A 16,814-nucleotide genomic window follows, 5' to 3' on the forward strand; every position below is an offset into this window, starting at 1 on the left:
GTGATTGACTTGACCCATCCATTAGTTTGGCACGATGATCGTTTAGTTTGTGTCAATTGCTTTCTCCATAACTTATACATGTTCCTATGACTATGAGACCATGCAACTCCTGAATACCGGAGGAACACTTTGTGTGCTACCAAACGTCACAACATAACTGGGTGATTATAAAGGTGCTCTACAAGTGTCTTCGATGGTGTTTGTTGAGTTGGCATAGATCGAGATTAGGATTTGTCACTCCGATTGTGGGAGAGGTATCTCTGGGCCCTCTCGGTAATGCACATCAATATAAGCCTTGCAAGCAATGTGACTAATGAGTTAGTTACGGGATGATGCATTACGGAACGAGCAAAGAGACTTGCCGGTAACGATATTGAACTAGGTATTGAGATACCGACGATCGAATCTCGGGCAAGTAACATACCGATGACAAAGGGAACAACGTATATCATTATGCAGTTTGACCGATAAAGATCTTCATAGAATATGTGGGAGCCAATATGAACATCTAGCTTCGGCTATTGGTTATTGACCGGATACGTTTATCGGTCATGTCTACATAGTTCTCGAACCCGTAGGGTCCGCATGCTTAACATTCGGTGACGATCGGTATTATGAGTTTATGTGTTTTGATGTACCGAAGGTAGTTCGGAGTCCCGGATGTGATCACAGACATGACGAGGAGTCTTAAAATGGTCGAGACATAAAGATTGATATATTGGACGGCTATATTCAGACACCGGAAGTGTTCCGGGTGATTTCGGAGAAAACAAGAGTGCCAAAGGGTTACCGGAACCCCCCGGGAGAACTAATGGGTCACATGGGCCTTAATGGAGAGAGAGAGAGGGCCGGCCAGGGCAGGCCGCACCGCCCTCCCCCTCCAGTCTGAATTGGACTAGGGAAGGGGGGCGCCCCCCTTTCCTTCTCCCTCTCCTCCTTTCTTTCGGGGAGTCCTACTCCTACTAGGAGGAGGAATCCTCCTCTCCCGGCGCTCCCTAAGGGCCAGCCGGTCTCCCCCTTGCTCCTTTATATACGAGGGCAGGGGGCACCCTAGAACACACAAGTTGATTGTTTCCAGCCGTGTGCGGTGCCCCCCTCCACCATAATCCACCTGGGTCACATCATAGCGGTGCTTAGGCGAAGCCCTGTTCCGGTAGCATCATCATCACCATCATCACGCCGTCGTGCTAACGAAGCTCTCCCTCGACACTCTGCTGGATCATGAGTTCGTGGGACGTCACTGAGCTGAACGTGTGCAGATCACGGAGGTGCCTTACTTTCGGTACTAGGATCGGTCGATCGTGAAGATGTACGACTACATCAACCGCGTTGTTTATAACGCTTCCGCTTACGATCTACGAGGGTACGTAGACAACACTCTCCCCTCTTGTTGCTATACATCACCATGATCTTGCGTGTGCGTAGGAAATTTTTGAAATTACTGCGTTCCCCAACAGTGGCATCAGAGCCAGGTTTATGTGTAGATGTTATATGCACGAGTGGAACAAAAAGGAGTTGTGGGCGTGGGTATATACATATTGCTTGCCGTCACTAGTTGATTCCTGATTTGGCGGTATTGTTCGATGAAGCGGCCCAGACCGACATTATGCGTACGCTTACGCGAGACTGGTTCTACCGACATGCTTCGCACACAGGTGGCTGGTGGGTGTCAGTTTCTCCAACTTTACTTGAATCGGATTCAATGAACAAGGTTCTTTCTGAAGATAAAAAAGCAATTACTATACCGCGTTGTGGTTTTTGATGTGTAGGTAAGAACGGTTCTTGCTCAGCCCATAGCATCCACGTAAAACTTGCAACAACAAAGTAGAGGACGTGTAACTTGTTTTTGCATGGCATGATGTGATGTGATATGGTCAAAACATGATGCTAAATTTTATTGTATGAGATGATCATGTTTTGTAACAGAGTTATCGGCAACTGACGGGAGCCATATGGTTGTCGCTTTATTGTATGAAATGCAATCGCCATGTAATTGCTTTACTTTATCACTAAGCGGTAGCGATAGTCGTAGAAGCAATAGTTGGCAAGACGACAATGATGCTTCGATGGAGATCAAGGTGTCAAGCCGGTGATGATGGTGATCATGACGGTGCTTTGGAGATGGAGATCAAAGGCACAAGATGATGATGGTCATATCATATCACTTATATTGATTGCATGTGATGTTTATATTTTATGCATCTTATTTTGCTTAATACAGCGGTAGCATTATAAGATGATCTCTCACTAAATTTCAAGGTATAAGTGTTCTCCCTGAGTACGCACCGTTGTTATAGTTCGTTGTGCCGAGACACCACGTGATGATCGGGTGTGATAAGCTCTACGTTCACATACAACGGGTGCAAGCCAGTTTTGCACACGTAGAGTATTCAGGTTAAACTTGACGAGCCTAGCATATGCAGATATGGCCTCGGAACACTAAGACCGAAAGGTCGAGCGTGAATCATATAGTAGATATGATCAACATAGTGACGTTCACCATTGAAAACTACTCCATCTCACGTGATGATTGGACATGGTTTAGTTGATATGGATCACGTGATCACTTAGATGATTAGAGAGATCTGTATCTAAGTGAGAGTTCTTAAGTAATTTGATTAATTGAACTTTAATTTATCATGAACTTAGTACCTGATAGTATTTTGCATGTCTATGTTATCATAGATAGATGGCCCGTGCTGTTATTCCGTTGAATTTGAATGCGTTCCTAGAGAAAGCTAAGTTGAAAGATGATGGTAGCAACTACACAAACTGGGTCCGTAACTTGAGGATTATCCTCATTACTGCATAGAAGAATTATGTCTTGGAAGCACCGCTAGGTGACAAACCCACAGCAGGAGCAACGCCAGATGTTGTGAACACCTGGCAGAGAAAAGCTGATGACTACTCGATAGTTCAGTGTGCCATGCTTTACGGCTTAGAACCGGGACTTGAACGACGTTTTGAATGTCATGGAGCATATGAGATGTTCCAGGAGTTGAAGTTAATATTTCAAGAAAATGCTCGGATTGAGAGATATGAAGTCTCCAATAAGTTCTACAGGTGCAAGATGGAGGAGAATAGTTCTGTCAGTGAACATATACTCAGAATGTTTAGGTACAACAACCACTTGATTCAACTAGGAGTTAATCTTCCCGATGATAGGGTCATTGACAGAGTTCTTCAATCACTGCCACCAAGCTACAAGAGCTTCATGATGAACTATAATATGCAAGGGGTGGATAAGAAAATTCCTGAGCTCTTCGCAATGCTAAAGGTTGTGGAGGTAGAAATCAAGAAGGAGCATCAAGTGTTGATGGTCAACAAGACCACCAGTTTCAAGAAAAAGGGTAAAGGGAAGAAGGGGAACTTCAAGAAGAATAGCAAGCCAGTTGCTGCTCAAGTGAAGAAACCCAAGTCTGGACCTAAGCCTGAGACTGAGTGCTTCTACTGCAAAGGGACTGGTCACTGGAAGCGGAACTGCCCCAAGTATTTGGCGGAGAAGAAGGATGGCAAAGTGAAAGGTATATTTGATATACATGTTATTGATGTGTACCTTACTAATGCTCGCAGTAGTGCCTGGGTATTTGATACTGGTTCAGTTGCTAACATTTGCAACTCGAAACAGGGGCTACGGATTAAGCAAAGATTGGCTAAGGACGAGGTGACGATGCGTGTGGGAAATGGTTCCAAAGTCGATGTGATCGCCGTCAGCATGCTACCTCTACATCTATCTTCGGAATTAGTTTTAGACCTAAATAATTGTTATTTGGTGCCAGCATTGAGCATGAACATTATATCTGGATCTTGTTTAATGCGAGACGGTTATTCATTTAAATTAGAGAATAACGGTTGTTCTATTTATATGAGTAATATCTTTTATGGTCATGCACCCTTGATGAGTGGTCTATTTTTTACTAAATCTTGATAATAGTGATACACATGTTCATAGTATTGAAGCGGAAAGATGCAGAGTTGATAATATTAGTGCAACTTTGTAACACCCCGTATGTAACTTGCCATAATTGTATTCCAACTCTTGCCATTTTCGGCACTAAGTTATGATATTCCTCGTGGTTGGGTTTTGTCTTCGTTTTGCATTTTGTCCATGTCATGCATCTCATATCATGTCATCATGTGCATCGCATTAGCATACGTGTTTGTCTCATGCATCCGAGCATTTTCCCCGTTGTCCGTTTTGCATTCCAGCACTCCTATGCCCTCTGGCGTCCCCCTTTTGCCTCTTTTCGTGTGCGAGTGTTAAACGTTCTCGGATTGGACCGAGACTTGCCAAGCAGCCTTGGTTCACTACCGGTAGGCCGCCTGTCAAGTTTCGTGCCATTTGGAGTTCGTTTGATACTCCAACGGTTAACCGAGGAACCGTAAAGGCCTCGTGTGTGTTGCAGCCCAACACCCCTCCAAAGTGGCCCAAAACCTATCCAAACCCCCTCCATCCACTCGGTCGTTCAATCACGATCGCGTGGCTGAAAACCGCACCTCATTTGGACTCTCCTAGCTCCCAGAATCTATAAATAGGCCTCCTCCTCCGAATTTTCGGGCGATACCCAACATCTTCCCCTCCTCGCGCCGCCGGACACATCCGTCCGGGTCGGACGCGTCTGCGCCACCGCCACCAGCGAATCGCCGCCTGCCACGTCACCGGGCCGAGCCCCACTTCGCCGCCTCCGCCGATCCGGCCCGTCCGGCCCGTAGCCGGCCACCGCGGCCAGATCGGGCCCGCCGCCGCCCGTGCGCTGTCCCGCACGCGCGCCACCCAACCCCGCCGCCTGCCCGCCGGTGCCGCCCAGCTCCGCCGCCTCCGCCTCACTGCCTGCCTGCCGGCGCCGCCCGCACCACTGCACCTCGCCGCTCCCCTCCAAGCCGTCCGGCTCCGCTCATCGCCGGAGTCACCAGATCCGGTGAGCCTGCAGCGCCAGCCTCCTTCCTCCACCCCGGAAACCGCTACTCTAGCAAAGCTCCAACGTGCCTCGACTTCCGCGCGCCAGATCTGAGAAACCCTAGGTCTTTTTTCGTCTAAGTTTTTCTCCCCTGTTCATATTTCTAGACATGTTCATGGCATCATATCTCATCATCCGTAGCTCCATTTTGCGCGTGTGAGATACCAAAATGTTCGTTAGGATGTGCTCTTCATTTCATTCCATTGCACCATGCTTGTTTGAGTCCATCTTGATGCCTAAAATGCTGTTGTAAGAGTGCTATAGAACGTTAGTTTCTGTTTCTTAACAGATTATGGGCATTTGTCATTTTTGCCATGATTATTGTGTGCCTCCTGTGAACTTGAGCCCTACATGTGTTTTGGGATATGCCATGCCATCTTTACATGGGTGTATGCCATGTATTTTTGTGATCATTGTCATGACTAGCACAAGCATGCAAGATAGCTCTCGTGATGTTGCTGATTTCAGGGACTTAGAATTCTTCTGTGTCATTTCCCTGATGTTATTTTTATGCCATGTATTCATGTTGCTATAGAGTGATCCATGCCTCTTTTGAGCATGTTCAGTAAGGATGATTTTGATATATTGCTATGTTCTATCCATCCATGTCTTTGTTTGCAATTATGGAGTACCCTAGCATGACTCAATCTTGCTTTACTTTTGCTATAAAATATTCCTGGCAGATTGTTTACGTGTTAATCAATTTTGCCGAGGTTGTTGTAGTTGATCCATGCATGCTATGAGATTGTTCTTGCCATGGTTAGCTTCTTGATCATGTCTTCTTGCTGGGTGTATGCTTAATTTGTCATGCAATGCCTTGTGGTGAGTACATCGAGCTCGCAAACATGCCTACGTAACTCTGTTTTTGCCATGTCCATTTTTCTGCTAAGTCTGAATCTGTTAACGAGACTTGCTATGTTTACATGGGTGCCACCATATGTTCTGATCCCTTTTGGCTTATGGTCAGTAAGGGACTTTTGTTATATGCTTTGAGTAGTTTCATTCCATGCCTTGTGTTTCTATGTTCTGATCCTGTAGCATGTTCATATCTTGCTCTAAACATTGCTTCCTGATGTTAATTCCTGACATGTTATTTTCACAAAGTCTGTGATGCTGTTATCTTTTGCACTTTTGCTATGCTTGATTGAACCTGCTATTGTGTGATTTAGCCATAGCTCAGTGTTCATATTTTGTTAAGAATCTTGATTGGATCACTGCCATGTGCTTTGTTGCTATGTTGGAGTGCAGTAGCTTAGTTTCTTGTTGCATTCTAGGTGGCATCGTGCTGTTAATCGCAGAATAGTGCCATTATTGTTTTGCTTGCCATTTGCAAACCGTGCATCCGATTCCGGTGATCTTTATATCAATTTCGACCGAAATCAACTCATCTTTCCAGAGGAACTCTTGGTTTGCCAAGTTGAGGCCTGGTTCAATCTTTTCCTTCCGGAGCACGCATATGCATTGCATATTACATCCCGCATATCATGCCATGTTTTGCATCATGTTGCTTGTGCATTGCATCGTGGTTGATTGTGTTTCCCTTGCTTGTGTTCTTGCCTTGGGTAGAGCCGGGAGACAAATACATGATCAAGGAATCCCTTGAGCACGCTTACGAGGATTAAGCTTACGTCAACTCGGAGAACTTTGTAGGCAAGATGACCATACCCTCGAAATCACTTCTATCTTTGCTTGCTAGTTGCTCGCTCTATTGCTATGCCTATGCCGCGATACCTACCACTTTCTATATCATGCCTCCCATATTGCCATGTCAAACCTCTAACCCACCTTGTCTTAGCAAAACGTTGTTTGGCTATGTTAAGCTTTGCTCAGCCCCTCTTATAGCACTGCTAGTTGCAGGTGAAGATTGGAGTTGTTCCTTGTTGGAACATGTTTATTACTTGGGATATCATTATTATATCTTGTTTACTTTAATGCACCTATATACTTGGTAAAGGGTGGAAGGCTCGGCCTTAGGCCTGGTGTTTTGTTCCACTCTTGCCGCCCTAGTTTCCGTCATACCGGTGTTATGTTCGTTGATTTTGCGTTCCTTACGCGGTTGGGTTATAATGGGAACCCCTTTACAGTTCGCCTTGAATAAAACTCCTCTAGCAAGGCCCAACCTTGGTTTTACCATTTGCCACCTAGCCTTTTTTCCCTTGGGTTCCATGGACTCAAGGGTCATCTTTACTTTAAACCCCCGGGCTAGTGCTCCTCTGAGTGTTGGTCCAACCTGTCAGCAGCCGGTGGCCACCACGGGCAACTCTGGGTTGGCCTACCGGAATCTTGGACAATCCGGTGTGCCCTGAGAATGAGATATGTGCAGCTTCTATCGGGATTTGTTGGCACATTCGGGTGGCTTTGCTGGTTTTGTTTTACCATTGTCGAGATGTCTTGTAACCGGGATTCCGAGGCTGATCGGGCCGTCCTGGGAGAAGGAATATCCTTCGTTGACCGTGAGAGCTTGTGATGGGCTAAGTTGGGACACCCCTGCAGGGCTTTGAACTTACGAAAGCCGTGCCCGCGGTTATGGGCAGATGGGAATTTGTTAATGTCTGGTTGTAGAGAACCTGAAACTTAACTTAATTAAAATGAATCAACAATGTGTGTAGCCGTGATGGTCTCTTTTCGGCGGAGTCCGGGAAGAGAACACGGTCTCATGTTATGCTTGAACGTAAGTATTTCTAGGATCACTTCTTGATCATAGATTCTCGAACATGCTTTGCCTTATCTTCTCGCTCTCTTCTGCGTATGTTAACCACCATATATGCTAGTGCTTGCTGCAGCTCCACCTCATACCTTTTCCCTACCCATAAGCTTGAATAGTCTTGATCGCGAGGGTGTGAGATTGTTGAGTCCCCATGACTCACAGATTACTTCCAAAACCAAATGCAGGTGTCGATGATGCCATTCCAGGAGATGCGACTGAACTCAAGTGGGAGTTCAATGAGGACTCAGGACGTTACTACGTTTCCTTTCCAGACGATCAGTAGTGGAGCCCAGTTGGGGCGATCGGGGATCTTATGCATTTGGGGTTGTCTTTATTTTGGTTCCGTAGTTGGACCTTGATTGTATCTGGATGATGTAATACTATATTTTTGTATTGTGTGAAGTGGAGATTGTAAGCCAACTCTGTACCTCTTTTTATTCAGTACATGGGATGTGTAAAGATTACCCTCTTGCAACATGCCTACAATGTGGTTATGCCTCTAAGTCATGCTTCGACATGTAAGAGATATAGCTGCATTGTGGGTGTAACAAGTTGGTAATCAGAGCCTTCCCCGACTTAGGAGCCCCATGCTTGATCGAATCGCTGTCGTTGTTGAGTCTAGAAAAAGGTTTGGAGTCTTTTAGTATTATATATATCGGAGAGTAGGATTCTTTTTACTCCTCAGTCCCTTCGTCGCTCTGGTGAGGCATCCGGACGTAGAGTTTTTACTCTTCTCTTCTCAAATTTCACTAAAAAATTTTAGGATCACGCGGGTATCTTGGAATCATTCTGATGGTTTTGTGACGAGAACATTGTTCTTGGCACCTCCTGACATTTAGGGGTTGTGGCAGTGTCCCGGGGAGTTGAGCTCCGAGGTGTTGTCGTCACAATTTTATCATTGCAGTTCTGGAATAACTGAGTTCGTCGACATCGAAAATCTCTTTTATGCAGTTGTTGGTGAGATAACCTCGATGCCAGCCAGTACTGGGGCGGGAGTTCGGGAGTATTGCCATAACTCATATAACGGATGCTTTTCGAAGGTTGAGGTAAATCATTTCCGAAGATTTGTTGGTTATGTGTTGAAGGATGGATACAGCTGGATGTAGGATTTGCTAGTTTTGGGTGAGATATTATGCTTCCCCTGTATCCCCAACACCTGATTGCATAACCGAAAAGTTTCGGGAGTTTCATAGGTGGGAATTCATGTAGCTCTAGCATTTCTTCCCGCAGATATTTGGTTTGTGATTCGGTAATCCTTACCAATTATTTGTTCATATCCGTACCTTGTTGTTTTATTCATCTACCTCTATCTAAGTGGCTTCTCAATTTATGGAAGTTTGATCATTTAATTTGGAATTCATCCATTCATTCTTGTTAGAATGTTAAGGCTATATGTTGCAATTTTGATCCACTTGATTCAGCTTGAATATATGCCTGTCAAGATACTAACGGATGTCACCCTCTTCAGGATGGCTCCTCCAACGCGTCAGAATCCGGAACCACCGCCACCACCTCCACCTCCGGAGGCATGGCAAGCTATGATAGCCACTACCAACGCCAACACGCAGCTGATTATGCAACTCTTGCAAGAGCGCAACTAAGGAAATCAAGGCAATGGCAACAATCAAACTCAGTTTGCTACCCTCAACCAGTTCCTCGCAAACCAGCCGAAGTCTTTCCGTAACTGTGTCGAGGCCACAGACGCTGATGATTGGCTCGTGGATATCTGCAAACATTTTGAGTGTAGCAACGTCAGGCCTGAGGACTTTGTCAAGTTTGCCTCGTTCCAACTCAAAGACCAAGCTGCTGAGTGGTATCAACAATACAAAGATTCCAGAGGAGGTCGTGTGATTACCTGGGATGATTTCCGTCAAGACTTCAAAGCTCACCACATTCCTCAGAGTGTTGTTGAGAGTAAGCGTGAGGAGTTCCGCAATCTGAAGCAAGGCAGCTTGTCTTTTTACCAATACAACATCATGTTCCAGAAGCTCGCTCGCTTCACCAAGCAAGACGTCCCTGACAAGAAGAGCATGATTTATCAGTTCAGAGGTGGCCTCCGAGAAGATCTTCAACTAGCTCTTGTGCTTTTTGAGCCGAAAAAGTATGATGAATTCTACAATATGGCACTAAAGCAAGAGGCTGCTCAGCTCAAGTGCGAAGCTTCCAAGAAGAGAGTCAGGGATGCAACTCCTTCTTCAACTCAAGTGGCAGCTAAGCAGCAAAAGTATTGCTTGCCTCCTCCTCCTCCGTTCTGTCAGCCTTATCAGCAGAAGAGCAAAGGTGGCAATGGATCTTCCCACCCACCCAACCCAGGCTTTCAGAACAAAGCTTCATCTCATGCTCCAAGGTCAAGTGCTCCGTATCACTGGCCGCTTTCAGAGGTTACATGCCACAAGTGTCAGCAGAAGGGTCACTATGCAAACAAATGCTTCAACCAGAGGCGTCTTCCGCCTCCTCCTCCTGTGAGATCTGCCAGCAATGCAGTGGTCAAGCATAATCCCATGTTTGCAAAGGTCAACATGATGAACGCAGCTCAGGCAGAGGACTCTTCAGAAGTGATCATGGGTAACCTTCCTGTTAACGATGTTCCTGCAAAAGTTCTTTTTGACACTGGTGCACCACATTGTTTCATCTCAAGACCATTTGCATCTAAGCATGAGTTGGCTTTCAAAGTTTTGCCTAGTCCGTTAGCAGTTGTCTCACCGGGTAAACGCATGAACGCTAACTCCATGGTTCCGGATGTTACTATCAAGATGGGCGACTATAAGTTTCTGTCTTCTCCAATGGTCCTTGGTAACTCGGATATTGATCTAATTCTCGGCATGGACTGGCTTTCTAAGCACAAGGCTCAACTTGATTGTGCTGCCAGGAAGATTCAATTGACACACTCGTCTGAGGATGTGATCATTTTTGCCGCTCGTGATGATACCATTCGACTGATTTCTCTCAATGAGAAGGGCGAGTTGGATGCCATCTCTTAGATTCCAGTCGTTTGTGAATATTAAGATGTCTTTCCAGAAGAGCTTCCAGGAATGCCTCCTCACCGGCCAGTTGAATTCGTCATCGATCTTGAGCCTGGCACAGAACCTGTTTGCAAACGTCCGTACAAGCTTGGATGTTGAAGGAGCTGAAGAAACAACTCGATATTCAAGAGCGTATGGGTCTCATCTGACCGAGTTCTTCTCCATGGGGTTGTGGTGTTATTTTTGTCAAGAAGAAGGATGGCACGGACCGACTTTGTGTCGACTACCGTCCATTGAACAAGAAGACCATAAAGAACAAGTACCCACTTCCCAACATCAATGAGCTTTTCGAACAACTCAAAGGTGCTCAAGTATTCTCCAAGCTTGACCTCCGTATGGGCTATCATCAGATTCACATTCGTGAACAAGACATCCCCAAGATAGCATTCAGAACAAGCTATCACTACTAGGGAAAAGCCTATACAAAGAATTTTACCAGTAGCGCTGTACAAAATCAAGCGCTGCTGCTACTTAGTAGTAGCGCGCGTAAATAAACCGCGCTACTGCTATGAGTTTAGCAGTAGCGCGTACTAGCGAAAAGCGCTGCTGCTACGTTTGAACTGGGCGCACATGGCTAGCCCAACCTAGCAGTAGCGCGTATAATGGCCCAGCGCTACTGCTAATCTCCTTAGCTGCAGCGCTCTTACGTGTAAAGCGCTGCTGCTGACGGAAATAAAATAAAGTGAAAAACAAGTAGAAAAGTAAATGAAAATGAAAGAAATAGAAAAAGGAGAAAGGGAAAAAATAAAATGTAAAGAAAAATAAAAGAAAAAAGGGAAAAAAGGAGAAAGGAATAGCAGTAGAGGGTTCTGCAGAAAATCGCTATAGCTGCAGCGTGTATTCCAGAACGCGCTGTAGCTAACGAAGCAGTAGCGCCCTTTCTGGAACGCGCTACTGGTACTTCTGACTTAACCACGCGGTTCGTCCTTCCCCATGGCCACTACATCCCCCAAATCAAATCCACTCTCGCCGACGCCGTTGCCCCTCGGCCGCCGCGCGCTCTCCCCACGCCGCCCCGACCCCAGATTCAACGCCAGCCCCGCCCCTGACCTCAACGCCGCCCGGGACGCCGCCCCCGACCCCGACCTCAACACCGCCCCGGACGCCGCCCCCGCCCCCCGACCTCAATGCCGCCCCGGAGCCCTGACCACGACCTTGACGCCGCCTGCCCCTCCCTCGTCGCAGGCACCCAAGGTGAGCATGCCTGCTCCTCCCTCTCCCCTACCTCTGCCTAGGGTTTCTACCTCCATAAAATTAGTTAGGGTGGAAACGAATCGGATGCGGATGCGGCATAAATGAGTTAGGGTTCATGTAAGGGTGGAAACGAATCAAATTTCTAAGATGAATCATAAAACGAGTAAAATTTGACCACTTATTTCACTTTATAGTTGGATAATTGGAATATCCGCTACCACTTTCCACCCCTATAGGTTCATCAAATTAGATGGTAATTAGGGTAGTAGTTCTTAGGTACTAATTAGTTAGTAAGAACTAGGTACTAATTAGGTACTAGAATATTTTTATTTATAGTAAGTTTACTTTTAGTAAGAACTAGTTGAATTAATAGAACTAGTTAGTAAGAACTAGTTGCTATTTTTTTAGTTAAAGCAATTTTCCCGCATCGACGTGGACGATGCCTATCGCGCATCCTTGTCGTCGAGTCGGCGGAGGACGACACCTACTTGACCAGATGGGCCATGTCCGGGACTGGGCTCCGCCGGGGTTGTACTGGGAGGCGCTACCTACCGGGGGCGCAGGTTGGTGAGGAGCCAGCCTATCATTGACCCGAACCTTCTTTGGTGGCGGTCGCGTGGGCCAGTGACGGTCCAGAGGCTCGAGGACTCCGCGGAGGTGGTGCGTCACCGTGTCAGTGAGGAGGACGCGCACGTCCGTCGCTACTTGTTTGCGTTGGAGCACAGGTTCTCCAATACCTGGCAGGTTCTCCAGGGATCTCACTGGAGCTATGATCCCGTGATGGTTCCTTCTCTGTGGGTGTCCACCGCCCGCGCCGATACCCGTCGTGTGCTAGGGTTTTAGTTGTACTAGTGATGTTATATGTATGACACTATTCGGGATGTATTAGTGATAATATTTGACGATGTATGGACGCATGAGATGATTTACTTTTTCTTATTGAATGCATGCTAATTTGAGTCTTATAAGATATTTTGAAATGTATATCTTGTGTTGCTCAATATCCAAGTGGCCGGTCATGTTTGCAGGTTACACCTCCGAGTGGCCTATGTTTTGCCAGAGTGTTGATTCATTTCCGTTCCGGCAAATTTCAGGCGCTCGATATATCCTATTTTAGCAAAGGTCATGCCGGATTTTTCCGTGAATTTTGGCATGACTTTTGCCAGAATATGTAGGAAATATCGAGTGCCCCGGATTTGTGTGTTGAGTATCCTGGTAGTTGTCTTCTATCGATTTTCAATTAATGTTTTAACTATGGACATAGGAAATGTCTGACGACAAAAAGGATTTCGGTATTTGCAAATACTATGAAGATGAGCACGGCCTGTGCGACGGAATCTTCCTAGATGATGATAGGCGCTTCAGCATCAAGCTGGATGAGAACTTCGAAGTGGATACAGTAAGTCACAACGACAAGTCTTTTTTCGTAATTAAGCATGACATCTACTTCATTTGCTTCAAACTTATATTTTTTTTACTATTCTACTAGCGTATCCCCTACCATGCAAGAGTTTTTGTATTGGATAAGATAGGTTTCAGTCATACTATGGAGGTAAAGAAAGTTTATTTGAAGACCGAGCATGGTTATATTTTCCATGCAAAGTTATACAATTCAGACGACTACACCTATTTTGGATGCAAAACATGGCGAGCACTATGCAAGACTTATGCATTTCAGCCTGATATGGTTATCACCTTTGATATTCGTCCGGAAGATGATATTGAAGGTAATACCGACATCTGGGTCGATGTGCAGACGCCTCCAGTTACACCAAAATGTAAGTTTCTCAACCATATTTATGTCTTTGATATTGTTTATTCAAAAATAGTTGACAACTAATTTGTATTGTCAGCTTATTTCGGTGCAAGCAAACATGTCCAGCGCTTGGTAGACAGGACCTACTACTGTCCCGGGGCTGAACTAAACTGCGAGGAGCTAAGTCATTATGTTTCATGGCTTGAGGATCTTGATACCGTCAAGACAAATTTTCTTCCTGCACTTAGAAATCTTAGTACTGAAAACGTGCGACCAATAGTGTTCGTCATGAACTACGGTCACATCTATTTAGGAAGGATGCTAAGATTTTTACTATTTGTCCTCAGTGCATCTTTTCCATACATTATTTGTGAAGCTAAACTTCATTGCTAAGTATGTGACCATACGATGTTCTTCAACAGGGACTCCGATGAATGTTGTGCCTTATGGGATCGAGACTAAAGGTACCATGAGTATTATTAGCTTACGGCCAAGATATCCTACATGTTACTCTAGTGCATTCAAGATCAGCGATGAATGCTTAATAGTGCAAGACTGGACCAGATATGTGATGGGGGAGCGCAGACAAGTACTAGGGGGCAGCAAACAGATGTGCTACCCAAAATTAGGAGACATGTTCATCTGCATGCTCCAACTTGATCAAGGAGGAGAGCTACACATGTTTTATGTTGTTTTACCTAAGAGAGAGCAGCAGGAGTGATTAGCTAGAAATGAGTTTGAGGATGATGATGTGCTACACTATTACTATTATGATAAAATAGCTAGTGTTGGTGGTAATGACTGATGATTATTATTAGCTAGTATTAGTGGTGATTAAATAAATATTTATGGTGCTAATTATTATGATGATGATTAAATAGCTTGTGCTGGTGGATTAGATTCAAGTGGAGGCAACATGTGGTGCACATCGAAAGTACTACTAGTCCAAACTAGATCAAGTTTGGATTAGTAGTATACTTTTGACATGCACCACATATTGCCTCCACTTGAACCTAATCCACCTTCATTTGACACACTGTTATGGACATAATGATGTAAACCTCATAACTGGTATTGTACCAATATTTGTACGATGGCGCATAAATACACTAAAAATAAAAAAATAAAAAAACAATACTAGTAGCGATGGAAAGAGAACACGCTGCCAGTAGTTACATTAGCAGCAGCGTGGGAGTGAACAAGCACTGCAACTATTTGTCCTAGCAGTAGCGCGTGCGGCACGCGTTACTGCTAAGCAATAGCTGTGGCGCCTTATTAGTAGCGCGCCTACCCACGCTACTAGTGAGCACAAAACCAGCGCTACTGCTAGGGTTTTCCCTAGTAGTGTATGGTTCTTATGAATACACTGTCATGTCTTTCGGCCTTGTCAACGCTCCTCCAACATTCTCTCGCATGATGAACTTCATCTTCAACCCTTACACAAATGACTTCGTCTTGGTCTATCTCGATGAGATTTTGGTATTTTCCAAGAACAAAGAGGATCATGCAAAGCACTTGAGATTGGTGCTGGACAAACTCAGAGAACATCAGTTATATGTGAAGTTTTCAAAGTGCGAGTTTTGGTTCAATGAGGTTCTCTACCTTGGGCATATCATCTCCGCCAAGGGCATAGCTATTAATCCTGAGAAGGTGTCTGCAATTGTGAATTGGGAACCGCCTCAGAATGTGAAGCAGCTCCGCAGCTTTCTTGGGCTCGCAAGCTATTGTCGAAGATTTGTTGAGAATTTCTCTAAGATCGCGAAGCCTCTTTTCAACCTCCTCCAGAAGCATGTGAAGTATGTCGGGACGCCTGAATGTGACATCGCTTTCAACACCCTCAAAGAGAAGTTAGTCACAAGCTCCAGTTCTGACTCCTCCTGATGAATCCAAACCATTCGAGGTTTTCTGTGATGCTTCCCTTCAAGGTCTCGGTGCTGTGTTAATGCAAGAGAAGAAAGTTGTGGCCTATACCTCTCGCCAGTTGAAGCCCAACGAAAAGAACTACCCCACTCATGACCTCGAGTTAGCGGCAGTTGTACATGCTCTTTTAACATGGAGACATCTCTTGTTGGGAAGGAAAGTGGACATCTTCACTGATCATAAGAGTCTCAAGTACATCTTCACTCAGCCCAACCTCAACCTCAGGCAGACTCGTTGGGTCGAAATGATTCAAGAGTATAATCCGAGTATTGAATTCACTCCAGGCAAGGCCAATGTCATTGCTGACGCTTTGAGCAGGAAGGCTTACTGCAACAGTTTGATTCTCAAGCCCTTCCAACCGGATCTTTTTGAAGCTTTCCGCAAACTTAATCTCCAAGTTGTTCCTCAAGGATTCCTTTCCAACCTCCAAGTCTCTCCTACTTTGGAAGATCAGATTCGTGAGGCTCAACTTCTTGATGCTATGGTGAAGAAGGTGAACATTGGGATTGCCAAGAGCCAACCCATGTACAAGTGTTATCGCCTTGATGACAAAGATACCCTATTCTTCGAGGATCGCATTGTTGTTCCTAAGGATACCTTCATAAAGTCATTATGAACGAGGCTCACAATTCCCTTCTATCTATTCATCCTGGAAGTACAAAGATGTACCATGACCTCAAGCAGTCGTATTGGTGGACTCGAATGAAGCACGAGATTGCTCAGTTCGTGAATGAATGTGATGTCTGCAGAAGAGTGAAAGCAGAACACCAATGGCCAGCTAGTCTCCTCCAACCTCTTGCCATTCCAGAATGGAAGTTTGACCATATTGAGATGGACTTCGTGACTGGTTTTCCCAAGTCCAAGCGTGGCAATGATGCTATCTTCGTTGTCATCGACAAGCTCATTAAAGTGGATCATTTTCTTCCTATCAAAGAATCTATCACAGCAGCTCAGTTGGCAGAGCTATATACCTCCAGGATTGTCTCGTTGCACGGCATTCCATAGTTGATATCTTTAGATCGTGGAAGAATCTTTACCTCTAAGTTTTGGGATTCCTTTCAGAAGGCCATGGGCACCAACATTCGCTTCAGCACAGCCTTTCATCCTCAAACTAGTGGCCAAGTCGAGCAAGTCAATCAAATTCTTGAAGATATGCTCAGGGCATGTGTCATTTCTTTCGGTATGAAGTGGGAAGATTTCCTTCCATATGCTGAGTTCTCCTACAACAACAGCTTCCAAGCAAGTTCGGGCAAGGC

This window comes from Triticum urartu, chromosome 5, assembly GCF_003073215.2.
Source record: "Triticum urartu cultivar G1812 chromosome 5, Tu2.1, whole genome shotgun sequence".
Taxonomy (NCBI): Eukaryota; Viridiplantae; Streptophyta; class Magnoliopsida; order Poales; family Poaceae; genus Triticum; species Triticum urartu.